Below are 16,372 nucleotides of genomic sequence, written 5' to 3'. Positions count from 1 at the left end.
TTCTTGTTCGCAAATGAAACTACCATTTTGTTAGGTTTGAGTTTTGTTTTAAGCTGCTCTACGTGTAATGCAGGCTTTCCCCTCACAGCTGTCACAGTAATTTGGGAAGCCGTATTCATAACCTCTGATAGAAAAATAATTTGAAAATGTGCCTTCTGGTGATATCCCTCAAGTTTAAGGTCACATTTTTGGTTAAAAGTCAGACACTGATGTTACTCATTAAACTGAAAAATGACTTGTTTTCCACTAATATTGAAATAAACTGGATGAATGTTAAGTCATGCTGGCACGCACTTATATAGAAAGCAAAATAAAATGGATATATTTAATTTGGATATGTAAAGTGAACAGAGTTTTAGGTCTTTCTTGAGACAGGGAACCAGGAAGATTGACCGAAACAAATGTGAACAATTAGAAGTTCATTTGCCTCTTTCAGAGGATGAGAGCATTTAAAGAAGGATTCAGTGTCGCTGTTTTTCAAACCCTGTTACCTATGAATAAAGACATGTAATTTATTTCCCTGATGTTCTTAGGTATTTATTTTGGGCAGTGGATCAAAACCCTGTATTTGACTCTGTGCTTAAGTAACCCAAGAACCCACATACCCTGCTCCTATCCACACAACACAACAAATGCAACAAAACCCAAGTTTATTTGGGATATCATATTTGTGCTGGTGTCTCTGTACGTTAATCAAATAGAAACTGACCTCAAAGATTCCTTGCATATTATTCACGTTTAAATAAAATTTCCCGTGCTTTTATTTTTCCAATATAAAGAGCGAATTAAGAATATAAGACCGTGGGACTCCTGGCGGTCCAGTGGTTAATACTTTACCTTCCAATGCGGGGGGTGCTGGTTTGATCCCTGGTTGGGGAGCTGAGATCCCACATGCCTCGTGACCAAAAAACCAAAACATAAAACAGAAGAAATATTGTAACAAATTCAATAAAGACTTTAACAAAAGACTATAAGACCCTTAATGCTGTGCTAGCCTTGTTTAGGTTTCCATTTCACATTTATGACTTTCTATTTTTGCTAAAAAAGATCTGTAAATTCTAAAAATATGCATGTATCTCATTTAAAAAGTTCCCTAGTTCTAGCAACACTCAGCAAATCTCCAAAGAATGCAAGTTTAGAACATAAATATTTTAAGGCCCCATAAAATTGGCAGTGAATATTTTCCCCCTTAATATCATGCTCATTTCATTCCAGTTTACTACCACTCTTTTATTTTCCAAAGTGGCTTTTAATACAATACCCAATTATTTCATACAGGGTTGGGTAGGTCACCTTATTAAGCCTGCAAAGTCAGGCCTCTTCTGATTCCCACGAATATCCTTGCATTTATTCCTAATTAAAATGGCCCTCCTAAATTGGCTCAAGGTTATCAATACAAAGAACTAGCTAAGAGAAATAACCACAGTTGGAAAGTTAGCGGGGCAAGGTGACCTGATCACCAGACCTGAAGCTGGGCCAACTGTGGTGTGTCTGCAGTGGTGCCCTGCCACCTGTTGGCTTTACTTATACATAACAGGGTATTGATGTCCCTCACAGCAGTGCAGTAACCCTCTCTGACCCCTGTCCCAGTTCATCACCCCCGAGAGAAAAGAAGGGGCCATTTGAGAATTCCAGGCCTCCTGATTTCCCCCATCATTCATTTCCTTGGCCACATGTTTCTTCTGCTATTACTAAAAATTTATGGCTGAGCACATTAAGGGCAGCACAAGTCCTTCCCTTCTTCTGGATTATTTCAGAATTTCCTGTCATAAGGAAATCCAAGAAGATGTGTCCTCAGCAGATTGTATGTGACAGTGCCTGCTTCTATCTCAGGAATCTGAGGCATGATGGATAAACTGTCAGTTTTGAAGGATGATGTTTTTTCCATATTTCCATTATGAACCGTGCTGTCATCTCCTAATAAATTTCTTGCATTGGTATCAATTTATTTTTACAAGCAGAGAGTCTGATGTATTTGGGAAAGGCACTGACAGCAGAGCTGGCCCAGCTTGACATAGCTGGCTCCACCTCATTTTGGAAAACTACTTTGGTTCCAAGGACAGAACTTGACCTATAGCCCTTGAGAATAAAAAAACTCTGTGAGAGGAAGAGAGACACATGAGGCAAGTTCCTTCTTTTAAGCCAAAATAAATCAACCCTGTAAGACTACCATGACATAATATTATTTCTAAGACAACCCTACAAACCCAGATGAGAAATGCCATATGTAGTTATTTACTAAAGACAGACCATCACAATAATGCCGGGAATCTATGGATGAATCCAGATTGTAACTAGGCTAAAGATCCCACTACTTTTGCCCTCAGAAGGGATCTCAGTAGTGCTTTTCTGCTTGACAAGTGAGGAGTAGAGTCTATTCAAGTAATAAATAATTTGATTACACGTAGTGTGCATGTCCCTGTTGCAGCTCCTATGAAAGGTAGAAGCCATAAAACCGTAGCCCTCCCTCTCAAGAAACTGAAATCTAGTTGAAGAGGTAAGATGTTATGCAAAATTGGAGTAAAGTAAAAGTACGTTAATATTTAACGAGCAATGCTAAGATCTTCATCTCTCACCTTATTTATTCTTTGCCTTTAATGGGAAGAAAGGTCATATAGTGTCATAATGGTTAAGGCAGTAGCCACTGGAGATAAGCTACCTGGCTTTGTGGCCCAGCTCTGCTACATACTAGTAACCCAAGAACCTGCTTAATTTCTCTGGGCCTCAGTTTTCCTCATCTGTAAAACAGGAATAGGAATCAGAACTGCCTCATGGAACTGTTGTAAAAATTGAATAAAATTAATATATGGAATGTGTTTACCATAGTCCCAGACACAAAGTAAGCACAAGTAAGTGTTAGCAATTTTTAACTATCATCATCATGACCATCATCATGACCATTATGGTTATTACCATTTTACAGTGGAGGAAAGTATAGCTTTAAGAGCTTAATACCCAAGGTCATGTAGCCGGATGGAGCTTGGATCTCAGTCTTAGTCAGTAAGACATCAGACATCAAATAAGTTGAAGACAGAATCTTTGAAGCTTAATTAGCTTTTTTCTTAACTATCCTTTTCTCTATAGCCCCAAACATACCTTAGACATTATATAATAAGGGTTATATGTAGTAGTGTGCTGGAAATATTTAACAACCAGCTCTCTGGAAAAAAACATTATGCATATAAATGTGTCCATAAGCTTATTGTAATCTTTATGTATATAAAGGATGAGAAGCACACAATTTACAAATAAAATTAAATATATAATCCTTTTTGTTATAAATTCTATTCAGCTAATTCAGTCTCACCAAATATTTTGGCCAAACTTTCATATCCATTGCCAGCGTAAGGTTGCAATTGATGATTAAGTGTAGTTCTGACATGAACGTCAACTATATTTTTTTCTTACTGAGTATGTCAGAACTTTACTCTTTTGTCAATGGCATGAGCTACTTCTTTACTGAATCAGATAATGATTTTTGAATATTTGAAGAATATTTCCTCAACTTTTTGGTGCTATTCACAATGTAATACCTACAGACACAACATAACTTTTAAGTTTAATCTGTGTAATTAACATGTTTCCATCATTTTCTTAAGTTAAAAAAAAAATCAAGATAATAAATCCCTAATTTGTAGCATTTGCCAGTTTCTGCTGTAAATACTCTTATCATGGCTGATGTCAGGCTACCAAAGTGACATCACTGAAGAGATGGGAAGAGATACGAAGTATCTCATATCATTAGAAGCATATCATTATAGCATATCATTATATAGTATTTACACTATGTAGATATAATAGACATGAATACTTTCAAGAACATAAATAGTAGCAAAGTTGTGTAAAATAATTGGAAAGTACTGAGTTTGGTTACATAATACCCTTTAAATTTATCCAATCGCAAGTGTATATAATTGAATTTTAAATAATGGCTGTGTTTAGCAACTTAAATACAGCATTCCTGAAATTTTAACCATTGGTTTTTATGAGCTGGTAGAGGTTGACCATAGACACCATTGGTTATGTCAACCCCAAAGGGCTAAAGAGATCTGAAGCGCTCTTATGTCTACATTGCATCGTCAATTATTTTTAATAAATAACTTAATGGTTTTATGTATACGCCAGACCACAAAACATGTTGCATATTCACATGAATTTAATATCTTACTAGAAATATATAACCTGTCTTAGTATATGTACTAAACCCAGGGAGTTTTTCTTCGCCAGGCACCTTTGAGCATCGAGTTCATTGCACAGTTGTTGGGATTCAGGCTGTGAAATCAAGATGCGTTAGTTGGAATTCTAAATTCCCCACATGCTAGATAGGTGCTCTTGGGCAAGTTATTTAACCTCTCTAAATCCCGACTGCCTTATCTATAAAGTGATAGTAATAATGATACTCCTTAAGGTTGTTGAGATAGTTAAATGAAAGAGTGTGCTTAAAATGCCTCCATGGAATTAGCACACAAGATACGTGATACACACACAAAACCATGTGTACACCCTCATTACCCTCATTACTTGGAGGTTGTAATACATTACATTCTGATTACATTCTGTTTGAACATATGACACAAACTAAATCCTCAGCAGGGATTAATAATTAACGGTAAAATATTAACTTGTGCTCCATCATATTTCTGTGGTCAAAGATGATTATTTGTTTCTTTAAAGATTGGATATTCTGCCTTTAAAATTGCCCATGCTATTAGTAAACTCCCTCTCACTTGATAACCCTTTCTTAATGCTTGGAGAAGTTGCTTTGTTAGGAGCTGCAAGGCATTCACTATCAATACAGGTGTTGGCCCCTGTGCTCTTGAAGTTGACAGTCCTGCAGAAGGGACCAGACAAGTGCCCAGTTGACAGTGGTGTGAGGCAAAGTGGATGATGGCCAGGAGTGGAGTATGACAAAGATCTGGGGCCTCTGCTGCTGAGAGGCTGTGGCGCTGGGGAAACCTCTTGAAATTTATGGGTCAGGCTGACTTGGTTTTCTTTTTTCGATTTCTTTTTTAACATCTTTATTGGAGTATAATTGCTTTACAATGGTGTGTTAGTTTCTGCTTTATAACAAAGTGAATAAGCTGTACACATACATATATTCCCATATCTCCTCCCTCTTGCATCTCCCTCCCACCCTCCCTATCCCACCCCTCTAGGTGGTTACAAAGCACTGAGATGATCTCCCTGTGCTATGCGGCTGCTTCCCACTAGCTAGCTATTTTACATTTGGTAGTGTATATATGTCCATGCCACTCTCTCACTTCGTCCCAGCTTACCCTTCCCCCTCCCCGTATCCTCAAGGCCATTGTCTACATCTGTATCTTTATCCCTGTCCTGCCCCTAGGTTCTTCATAACCTTTTTTTTTTCAAGATTCCATATATATGTGTTAGCATACGGTATTTATTTTTCTCTTTCTGACTTACATCACTCTGTATGACAGTCTCCAGGTCCATCCACCTCACTACAAATAACTCAGCTTTGTTTCTTTTTATGGCTGAGTAATATTCCCTTGTATATACGTGCCACATCTTTATCCGTTCATCTGTCGATGGACACTTAGGTTGCTTCCATGTCCTGTCTATTGTAAATAGAGCTGCAATGAACATTGTGGTCCATGACTCTTTCTGAATTATGGTTTTCTCAGGGTATATGCCCAGGAGTGGGATTGCTGGGTCTTATAATTGTTCTATTTTTAGTTTTTTAAGGAACCTCCATACTGTTCTCCATAGTGGCTGTATCAATATACATTCTCACCAACAGTGTAAGAGGGTTCTCTTTTCTCCACACCCTCTCCAGCATTTATTGTTTGTAGATTTTTTGATGATGGCCATTGTGACTGGTGTGAGGTGATACCTCATTGTAGTTTTGATTTGCATTTCTCTAATGGTTAGTGATGTTGAGCAACCTTTCACGTGTTTGTTGGCAATCTGTATGTCTTCTCTGGAGAAATGTCTATTTAGTTCTTCTGCCCATTTTTGGATTGGGTTGTTTGTTTTTTTGATATTGAGCTGCATGAGCTGCTTGTAAATTTTGGAGACTAATCCTTTGTCTGTTGCTTCATTTGCAAATATTTTCTCCCATTCTGAGGGTTGTCTTTGGTCTTATTTATGGTTTCCTTTGCTGTGCAAAAGCTCTTAAGTTTCATTAGATCCAACTTGTTTATTTTTGTTTTTATTTCCATTTCTCTAGGAGGTGGGTCAAAAAGGATCTTGCTGTGATTTATGTCATAGAGTGAATGTTCTGCCAATGTTTTCCTCTAAGAGTTTTATAATGTCTGGCCTTACATTTAGATCTTCAATCCATTTTGAGTTTATTTTTACGTATGGTGTTAGGGAGTGTTCTCATTTCATTCTTTTACATGTAGCTGTCCACTTTTCCCAGCACCACTTATTGAGAAGTTGTGTTTTCTCCATTGTATATTCTTTCCTCCTTTATCAAAAATAGGGTGACCATATGTGCGTGGGTTTATCTCTGGGCTTTCTATCCTGTTCCATTGATCTATATTTCTGTTTTTGTGCCAGTACCATACTGTCTTGATTACTGTAGCTTTGTAGTATAGTCTGAAGACCAGGAGCTTGATTCGTCCAGCTCCGTTTTTCTTTCTCAAGATTGCTTTGGCTATTCGGGGTCTTTTGTGTTTCCATACAAATTTTGAAATGTTGTGTTCTAGTTCTGTGAAAAATGCCATTGCTAGTTTGATGGGGATTGTGTTGAATCTGTAGATTGCTTTGGGTAGTAGGGTCATTTTCACAATGTTGATTCTTCCTATCCAAGAACATGGTATATCTCTTCATCTGTTTGTATCATCTTTAATTAGTTTCATCAGTGTCTTATAGTTTTCTGCATACAGGTCTTTTGTCTCCTTAAGTAGGTTTATTCCTAGGTATTTTATTCTTTTTGTTGCAATGGTAAGTGGAAGTGTTTGCTTCATTTCTCTTTCAGATTTTTCATCATTAGTGTATAGGAATGCAAGAGATTTCTGTGCATAATTTTGTATCCTGCTGCTTTACTGGCTTCATTGATTAGCTCTAGTAGTTTTCTGGTAGCATCTTTAGGATTCTCTATGTATAGTATGTCATCTGCAAACAGTGACAGCTTTACTTCTTCTTTTCCGATTTGGATTCCTTTTATTTCTTTTTCTTCTCTGATTGCTGTGGCTAAAACTTCCAAAACTATGTTGAATAATAGTGGTGAGAGTGGACAGCTATGTCTTGTTCCGGGTCTTAGAGGAAATGGTTTCAGTTTCTCACCACTGAGAACAATGTTGGCTGTGGGTTTGTCATATATGGCCTTTATTATGTTGAGGTAAGTTCCCTCTATGCCTACTTTCTGCAGGGTTTTTTATCATAAATGGGTGTTGAATTTTGTTGAAAGCTTTTTCTGCATCTATTGAGATGATCATATGGTTTTTCTCCTTCAATTTTTTAATATGGTGTATCACATTGATTGATTTCCCTATATTGAAGAATCCTTGCATTCCTGAGATAAACCCCACTTGATCATGGTGTATGATCCTTTTAATGTGCTGTTGGATTCTGTTTGCTAGTATTTTGTTGAGGAGTTTTGCATCTATGTTTATCAGTGATATTGGCCTGTAGTTTTCTTTCTTTGTGACATCTTTGTCTGGTTTTGGTATCAGGGTGATGGTGGCCTCGTAGAATGAGTTTGGGAGTGTTCCTCCCTCTGTATATGTTGGAAGAATTTGAGGATAGGTGTTAGCTCTTCTCTAAAGCTTTGATAGAATTCACTTGTGAAGCCATCTGGTCCTGGGCTTTTGTTTGTTGGAAGATTTTTAATCACAGTCTCAAATTCAGTGCTTGTGATTGGTCTGTTTATATTTTCTATTTCTTCCTGCTTCAGTCTCAGAAGGTTGTGCTTTTGTAAGAGTTTGTCCATTTCTTCCAGGTGTCCATTTTATTGGCATATAGTTGCTTGTAGTAATGTCTTATGATCATTTGTATTTCTGCAGTGTCAATTGTTACTTCTCCTTTTTCATTTCTAATTCTATTGATTTGACTGTTCTACCTTTTTTTCTTGATGAGTCTGGCTAATGGTTTATCAATTTTGTTTATCTTCTCAAAGAACCAGGTTTTAGTTTTATTGATGTTTGCTATTATTTCCTTCTTTTCTTTTTCATTTATTTCTGATCTGATCTTTATGATTTCTTTCCTTCTGCTAACTTTGGGGATTTTTTGTTCTTCTTTTTCTAATTGCTTTAGGTATAAGCTTAGGTTTTTATTTGAGATGTTTCTTGTTTCTTGAGGTAGGATTGTATTGCTATAAACTTCCCTCTTAAAAGTGTTTTTGCTGCATCCCATAGTTTCTGGGTCGTCGTGTTTTCATTGTCATTCATTTCTAGGTATTTTTTTTATTTTCTCTTTGATTTCTTCAGTGATCTCTTGGTTATTTAGTAGTGTTTTGTTTAGCTTCCATATGTTTGTATTTTTTACAGATTTTTTTCCTGTAATTGATATCTAGTCTCATAGCATTGTGGTCAGAAAAGATACTTGATACGATTTCAGTTTTCTTAAATTTACCAAGGCTTGATTTGTGACCCAAGATATGATCTATCCTGGAGAATATTCCATGAGCACTTGAGAAGAAAGTGTATTCTGTTGTTTTTGGGTGGAATGTCCTATAAATATCAATTAAGTCTATGTTGTTAATGTATCATTTAAAGCTGTGTTTCCTTCTTTATTTTCATTTTGGATGATCTGTCCATTGGTGAAAGTGGGGTTTTAAAGTCCCGTACTATGATTGTGTCACTGTCAATTTCCCCTTTTGTGGCTGTTAGCATTTGCCTTATGTATTGAGGTGCTCATGTGTTGGGTGCATAAATATTTACAATTGTTATATCTTCTTCTTGGATTGATCCCTTGATCATTATGTAGTGTCCTTCTTTGTGTCTTGTAATAGTCTTTATTTTAAAGTCTATTTTGTCTGATATGAGAATTGCTCCTCCAGGTTTTTTTTGATCTCCATTTGCATGGAATATCTTTTTCCATCCCCTCACTTTAAGTCTGTATGTGTCCCTATGTCTGAAGTGGTCTCTTGTAGACAGCATATATATGGGTCTTGTTTTTGTATCCATTCAGCCAGTCTATGTCTTTTGATGGGAGCATAATGCATTTATATTTAAGGTAATTATCCATATGTATGTTCTATTACCATTTTCTTAATTGTTTTGGGTTTGTTATTGTAGGTCTTTTCCTTTTCTTGTGTTTCCTGCCTAGAGAAGTTCCTTTAGCATTTGTTGTGAAGCTGGTTTGGCGGTGCTGAGCTCTCTTAGCTTTTGCTTGTCTGTAAAGGTTTTAATTTCTCCGTGGAATCTGAATGAGATCCTTGCTGGGTAGAATAATCTTGGTTGTAGGCTTTTCCCTTTCATCACTTTAAGTATGTCTTCCCACTCCCTTCTGGCTTGCAGAGTTCCTGCTGAAAGTTTAGCTGTTAACCGTATGGGGATTCCCTTGTATGTTATTTGTTGTTTTTCCCTTGCTGCTGTATTTTCTTTGTATTTAATTTTTGATAGCTTGATTAATATGTGTCTTGGCATGTTTCTCCTTGGATTTATCCTGTATGGGACTCTCTGTGCTTCCTGGATTTGATTAACTGTTCCCTTTCCCATATTAGGGAAGTTTTCAACTATAATCTCTTCAAATATTTTCTCAGTCCCTTTCTTTTTCTCTTCTTCTTCTGGGACCCCTATAATTCGGATGTTGGTGCGTTTAATGTTGTTCCAGAGGTCTCTGAGACTGTCCTCAATTCTTTTCATTCTTTTTTCTTTATTCTGCTCTGCAGTAGATATTTCCACTATTTTATCTTCCAGGTTACTTATCCGTTCTTCTGACTCAGTTATTCTGCTATTGATTCCTTCTAGAGAATTTTTAATTTCATTTATTGTGTTTTTCATCATTATTTGTTTGCTCTTTAGTTCTTCTAGGTCCTTGTTAAACGTTTCTTGTATTTTCTCCATTCTATTTCCAAGATTTTGGAGCATCTTTACTATCATTACTCTGAATTATTTTTCAGGTTATTTCATCTTCATTTGTTAGGTCTGGTGGGTTTTTGCCTTGCTCCTTCATCTGCTGTGTGTTTCTCTGTCTTCTCGTTTTGCTTAGCTTACTGTGTTTGGAGTCTCCTTTTCGCAGGCTGCAGGTTCTTAGTTGCTGTTATTTTTGGTGTCTGCCCCCAGTGGCTAAGGTTGGTTCAGTGGGCTGTGTAGTCTTCCTGGCAGAGAGGACTAGTGCCTGTGTTCTGGTGGATGAGGCTGGATCTTGTCTTTCTTGTGGGCAGGAACACATCTGGGGGTTGGGGTTTTGGGGTGTCTGTGACCTTATTATGAGTTTAGGCAACTTCTCTCCTAATGGGTGGGATTGTGTTCCTGTCTTGCTAGTTGTTTGGCATAGAGTGTCCAGCACCGTAGCTTGCTGTTTGTTGAGTGGAGCTGAGTCTTAGCATTGGGATGGGGATCTCTGGGAGAGCTTTCGCCGTTTGATATTACCTGGAGCTCAGAGGTCTCTGGTGGACCAATGTTCTGCACTCGGCTCTCCCACCTCAGCGGCACAGGCTTGACACCTGGCCGGAACACTAAGCCCCTGTCAGCCACACGGCTCCAAACTCCGGAATTCCACACTCCAGAGGCCCTCCTTTCCAATGTGCTGCCTCTCACCCTTCCACGCAGGTCCTCCTGACTTGGTTTTTAATCCCACTCTGGATTTTAGAACTGTGTAGTCTTGGACATGTGACTTATCCTTTCCATGCCTCAGTTTTCTTTTTTCTTACATGAGAGTAATAATAGGATATACTGACACATTGGAAAACCATTAGACTTAGAATGCATTCAAGAAACATTTGTTCCTATCCCACCCCGTGCCTCCTTTCTTTTCTACCCCCCATCTCCTTCCTCCTTAACTCCTACTGTCCCTCCTTCTGCTGCTTCTCCTTGCCCTTTGATGGGAGAGATTGGAAAGATACTTGTTGGAAAATGTGTTGTTTCAGATCAGCCCTTGTAGGATTTTAATTTTTAAATATTTTAAACTGCCAGAAGCAATGGCACCATTAAATAGAATTTAAAAATTAAATCCTCCCAAACCACATTATTCACAAAAATCTTTCAATCTCTGCGTATTAACTTTTACCCATTATAAATTTTATGTTGTTAAAAATCGTAGTGGATGTACTATTCTTATATTAACTGTGTTCACTGAATTTTGTATAATAAAAATTTTGCATATTTATCTCTTTTATATTTGGTTACCACATGTAATTATGAATATTTCCATAATGCCCAGTATTTATGTTGTTTTATTTTTTCTTGTTATATGAGTGTCTGCTAAAAGTATTTTGGAAACCACCACTCTCGATGATTGAAAAGGTCTTTTACAGCTCTGACATTCCGTAATTTGATTATTTGTGTAAAGGTCCAAAAAATGCCCAGTCTATAGCCCTTGCTTCCTGTTTTCCATTCCTGTTTCTTTTCCTTCCTGCCTGCCTTCCTCTCATAAACATTTCAGAACTACAGCTCTGGGCCTGATGGCCTTTTAGGCACTAGCAGAACTGGACCCCCTGTAGATCAGATACAAACAGTGGCAAACTCTGGAGGCTGTTTTGCCTGCAAAGGGCTTCCTGATTCCCGAGAGCCTTCGGCACAACCCTCCCCCTCACCCCAACCCTTCTTTGACTGACTTCTGCTCTGAATTACCCCTCACCTCCATCAGTCAGCTGAATGCTCAGCTCTTTTTCAGACTCTTCCTTTTGCCCGTTTGGGCCCTTTCTTGGCCCTTGGTTCCTGGCTCATCCTCATCCCACCATACCGCCTTTTTTTCTCTCAGTTTTTTGGCTTCTGGCTCTGGACCAGTATATGGTTTTCCTGTTCCCCCACCTGTCTGTCATTTCCAGCACAGTGGGTCTGTGGTGGAGGCTTTCTGTCTGTCCTCACACTGAAAGGCCTGGTGCCTTCACATGTGAGCAAGTGGGAAGACTCCACCTTAGGCCGGTTCTGTGGCTTTTAACTTAATCCTTGAGATGCTGTCAAGTCTTTACCTCTGATTCTGGCAACTTGGCCTATACTTTTGTGTTGAATTACAATCATGGTGTATAGTTTTCTCTTTGACGTTAAAATGTTTTATTCATTCAAGCATTATGCATTGACTTCTTTCTGTCTTTCTAGCAGCATGTTGGGTACAAGGGTAACAGTATAGTTAATCTTGGAAAGTTAGTAGAGTTAATCTTGAAAGTTCTCTGTTAGTATGAAGAAGAAATAAGCAAGGATGTAATTACTGGTCCAAGTGTTCAGCTGTCATCATAGAGGTCAGGGTCAAAGTTCTGTGATGATGCAGAGTATGGGGATCAGGCTTTGAGTTGGTGACTCTTACTAACCAGCATTAATCATGATTCTAATTTCTCCTTCTTCTTTTTTTTGATGAGTTGGGAATGCAGCCAAGGTCCTCATTTTATTTTTCTTGGTATTCTCTACACAGGGCCTGGCATATAGTAGGTGTTTATTAAATCCTTAATAATAAATGAGTGATACTTTTTCTTATGAGAGAAAATAAATGTTTTTAGAAGAGTCAGCTTTATACCACAGTTTCAGGGAATGAATTGTGATGAAAAGTGAAGATTGCTTTTACTTGAAAGAGGCTGACAAATTTCCCAGACCTGGGATCACTTTATGCAGTGTATGATTTAAGGGTGAGTGAGCATGCCAGAGCGCTCCACTTGAGCTGAGTGATGGGGAATGAGTTGTGGAGCTGTGGTCTTAGATGGTATTTTGTGAAAAATAGTGGGAGATTTATGACTATTAAACAACTTTGTAGCTGCCCCCTTCTTGTCTTGAAGCCTGCCAAATCTCTCCTCCTGTGGTCTGTATCATGTTCCTTCCGGGCATCCATGATGTTCAGAAATATCCACTGGAATGCAGGTTTTCAGGGAACGCACCCAATGGGAGGGGGCTCGAATTTTACACATTCATCTAAAGACATTTGTTTTCTGGAACCGCAGAGTGAAATTCTCACTTTGCAAATCTCTTGTACTGTACTTTCATTCAGTCTTTTCCAATGAGGTTGCCAAAGTTCTTCCTTCCTTCCTGCGTTATAGAAATTGCAAAGCACAGTATATTAGTGACCATTGTCATTGATGTGAGTTTAAAAAATTATTAGCAACTCTCCAATTGTGAGTAGGAGACAAGTACAGAAACCTTCAGTATGCTTTGGCAGATCTTAAGCAGAAGGGCTTACCGGGCTGGAACGAGCATTTCAGGCCTTGGTGTGAAGGGGGAATTTATAGTTACTACTGCTTATTGGCTTTTTCCATTCTATTGTCATACTCAGTAGCTTTGGAAGAATTAGAAATGGGATATTTCATCACAAAAAGCCAACCAGAGATGACCTGAATCCATGTTGGGCAAGTACTAGAAAATTGTTAGAGGAAATTTCCTCTAATTACGGGTTTATATCAACATAGGACTTATGGATCAGAGAGAAAATAGGAGTCTGTTTTTTCAATTTTCATGTTTAATTCTGAGAAATTGCAAAAATGTAGAAAAGTTTGAAAAGTAATGAGGATGTTCAGCTACCATACAGGGTTTGTATTTTCTAATATCTTGACATTTTTTTTCATGTCTTATCTTTCAATAAAAGAAATAAACCTTATCTGTAAAATTGAAGCTCACCCTCTTTCCCATTAGCCCCAGTCCTATTCCTGTGCCCTGTGGTAGAGGCAACCATTTTCATGAATTTAGTGTATAACTTTTATAATTTTTAGACCTTTCCGTATACACATATGAGATCAAAGAACTACACGTATACATAAATAATATTGCTCTACATTTATCATTCTGCAACTTGCATTTTCACTTTTTATTAAATTTTTAGAGCTACTCAAATTGAGATATATAAATCAGCTTTATTGCTCTTAAGTGCTAAATATTATTCTGTCATGTGAATATACAACATTTTATTTATCGATTTTCCTCATTGATAGACATTTGAATTATTTCCAATTTGTTCTGTTGTAAATAATGCTGCAATAAACATTGTTCTATGTTCCACCTTACAGACCTGAGTAAAATTTTCCATCGTATATATTTTAAAGGGAATTGCAGTACCAGTTTTCAATTTTATTAGATATTGCTAAGCTACTCTCCTGCGTAGTTGAACCAATGTACGTTCCCACTGGCAAAGGATGAGAGGTTGAGATTTGTTGTCCTTCATTCTCTGTAGCACTCGCTATTGTGAGACTTAAAAGTTTGCCAACTATGATGGACAAAAAAATAATTGCATCTTGTTTTAATTTGCATTGCCTTTAGGACTAGTAAATTTGACCATCTTCTCTTTTATTTATTGACTACTCAGGTTTCCTCTTCTTTGAATTGTCTGAGTTTTCCTTTGCCCATTTTTTATTATATTTTTATTTATTTAGGGATATAGGTATTCTGGATGCTAATATTTTATTGTAGATGTTGCAAAAATTCTCTAACGGGTGATTTAAAATGTAAAAGTAATTCTTTGCCACAGGTCGTTAGAAAATTTGGCAAGTACTTAAAGATTAGAGAATTATTTGTAGTTCTTAGGATTCCGATTTACCCTGATTTCCCTGTTCCCATTTTAAGCATCCTTCCTTAATCCAGGTAAAAGAAAACATTAAATATTTCCACTTATGTTTCTATTATTTCATTCTTGATATACTGTGAGTGTATTGCTTCAGTTTCAAGGGGAGTTCTTTATTCTGGGGCAGGTAGAATGCAAATTTAAGACATTGTCTTGTCCATTTCTTTCATATGATAATTGTGCTTTTCTGAATCATGCTTCTAAGCATAATTTTCAACATCACTATTGAAAAGATCACATGGAGTTCATTTTGCTAAAAGCCAAGTCAAAGAACTGGTAGTTAGAACCTTGGTTTGTAGCGGTTTTCCCCAACATCCAGCTATGAAAGTCTCACCAAAAGGCATAGTTTGCAAAATTGTTCTCTTCCTGGATTCTTTTCCATGACTTGAGTTTATAAATGGACACTTAGCAGAAAAGTAATTAAGTGCTAGGCGAAGAATGATGACTGCAAAACAGAACTCAAGCCACACAGTTTTTGCTTTGACTACAATTGGAAATAAAAGTTAAATCGCTATTTTACTCTTGGTTACAAAACTCGTATGTTTTTCCCCGTCAGAGGTATTTGCTGAAAGGTAGTTTCTTCCAGTAATTTTAGGAAAAGCTGTCATCAAGTTGTCAACAGCCCAAATTGAGATTAAAAGCACCAAGAAATATCGCAATATAGCAACCTAAAACTCATCCTGGAATTTTAGGCTTTTTTTAGCAACAAGGTGGAGTAGAAACATTGACAGAGAAAGAAGCTATGGCCTCTTATGGAGGAAGTACAGTAGATTTGTGGAAGGACATTCCCCATTCCTCTGCCGCATATATCCTGCCTCGAGCATTGAATAGATGCCATATTCAGAACATGTCATTGTGTCTCATTTATCATGTAGGGATAACAGGAGACCTTGATGCCAAATGGAGAAACACCTGGTGATTCTAATGTTTGAATTTTAATCTAATTGCTGACTCTTTTACATTGTTGCAGCATCCTAAATGTCTAATGATGCAGTATCTTACAAATCTTGGGTACTTTTTAAAACATTTTTCTTGGTGACTGAACTTTGATCTTTCTAGACCCAATACCTTTGGATCAAACTTTAAACACCATATATTTCTCTTGCTGCTGAGATGAAGTAATGCTACCCGAAATCTGTCTCTACCTTAGGGACAGAGCTTCTGCTTTTGTGGCATTCAGAACTCTTTCTGTAAGTCTCCACTGAAAGCTGCTTAATCAAACATCTCAAATGTCAGAAACGGGGTTTAAAGGGTTTTTCTAGCAAGTAGGTCTAATCTCCTACTTAGTTTTGATTCCTATAATGTCGATAATCTCTTTGGAGAAAAGGCCTCCTCCTACCAGGGCAAATATATCCCATAGAATGTATTTCCTTTTCCAGAAAGAAAAATGTAGCATTAATGAAATTTACTTTTTCATGAAGCTTGGAAAGGTTGTAAGCTTAGGATTTTGATCCTAGCAGATGTTCTTTTTTGGATATTAAAAAAAAAAAAGTAGTGTTTGATTCAGAAGTCTCAGTAAGAATTGCAGTGGTGGTGCTTCGTACTCCACGCAGCCACACTCAGAATGTGACATACTGGTCATTAGCTCTGAGTGACACCTGACTCTCCGGCTATGGTCCTTTCCTCCTGCCTTCGCCCCCATGGATGTAGTGTTAGGGAAAGAGAGTTAGTAGCCTGCGTCACACTATATAGAATCGAATGGTTAAAGAGCCTTGTGTACAGTTAAAAAAAAGCATCTTCGTAGATAGATTTCAGAATATTTTCT

General features: G+C 37.5%; 1 protein-coding gene across 1 annotated transcript in view; it reads left to right on the top strand.

Annotated features, from left to right (window-relative positions):
* LRMDA (leucine rich melanocyte differentiation associated) overlaps nt 1-16,372 on the top strand; it is a 1,127,525-nt gene that overhangs the window by 861,302 nt on the left and 249,851 nt on the right. The gene's annotated exons all lie outside the window — the stretch shown is intronic.

This window comes from Tursiops truncatus, chromosome 16 (assembly GCF_011762595.2).
Source record: "Tursiops truncatus isolate mTurTru1 chromosome 16, mTurTru1.mat.Y, whole genome shotgun sequence".
Lineage (NCBI taxonomy): Eukaryota > Metazoa > Chordata > Mammalia > Artiodactyla > Delphinidae > Tursiops > Tursiops truncatus.
This window is presented reverse-complemented; position numbering and strand designations above follow the sequence as displayed.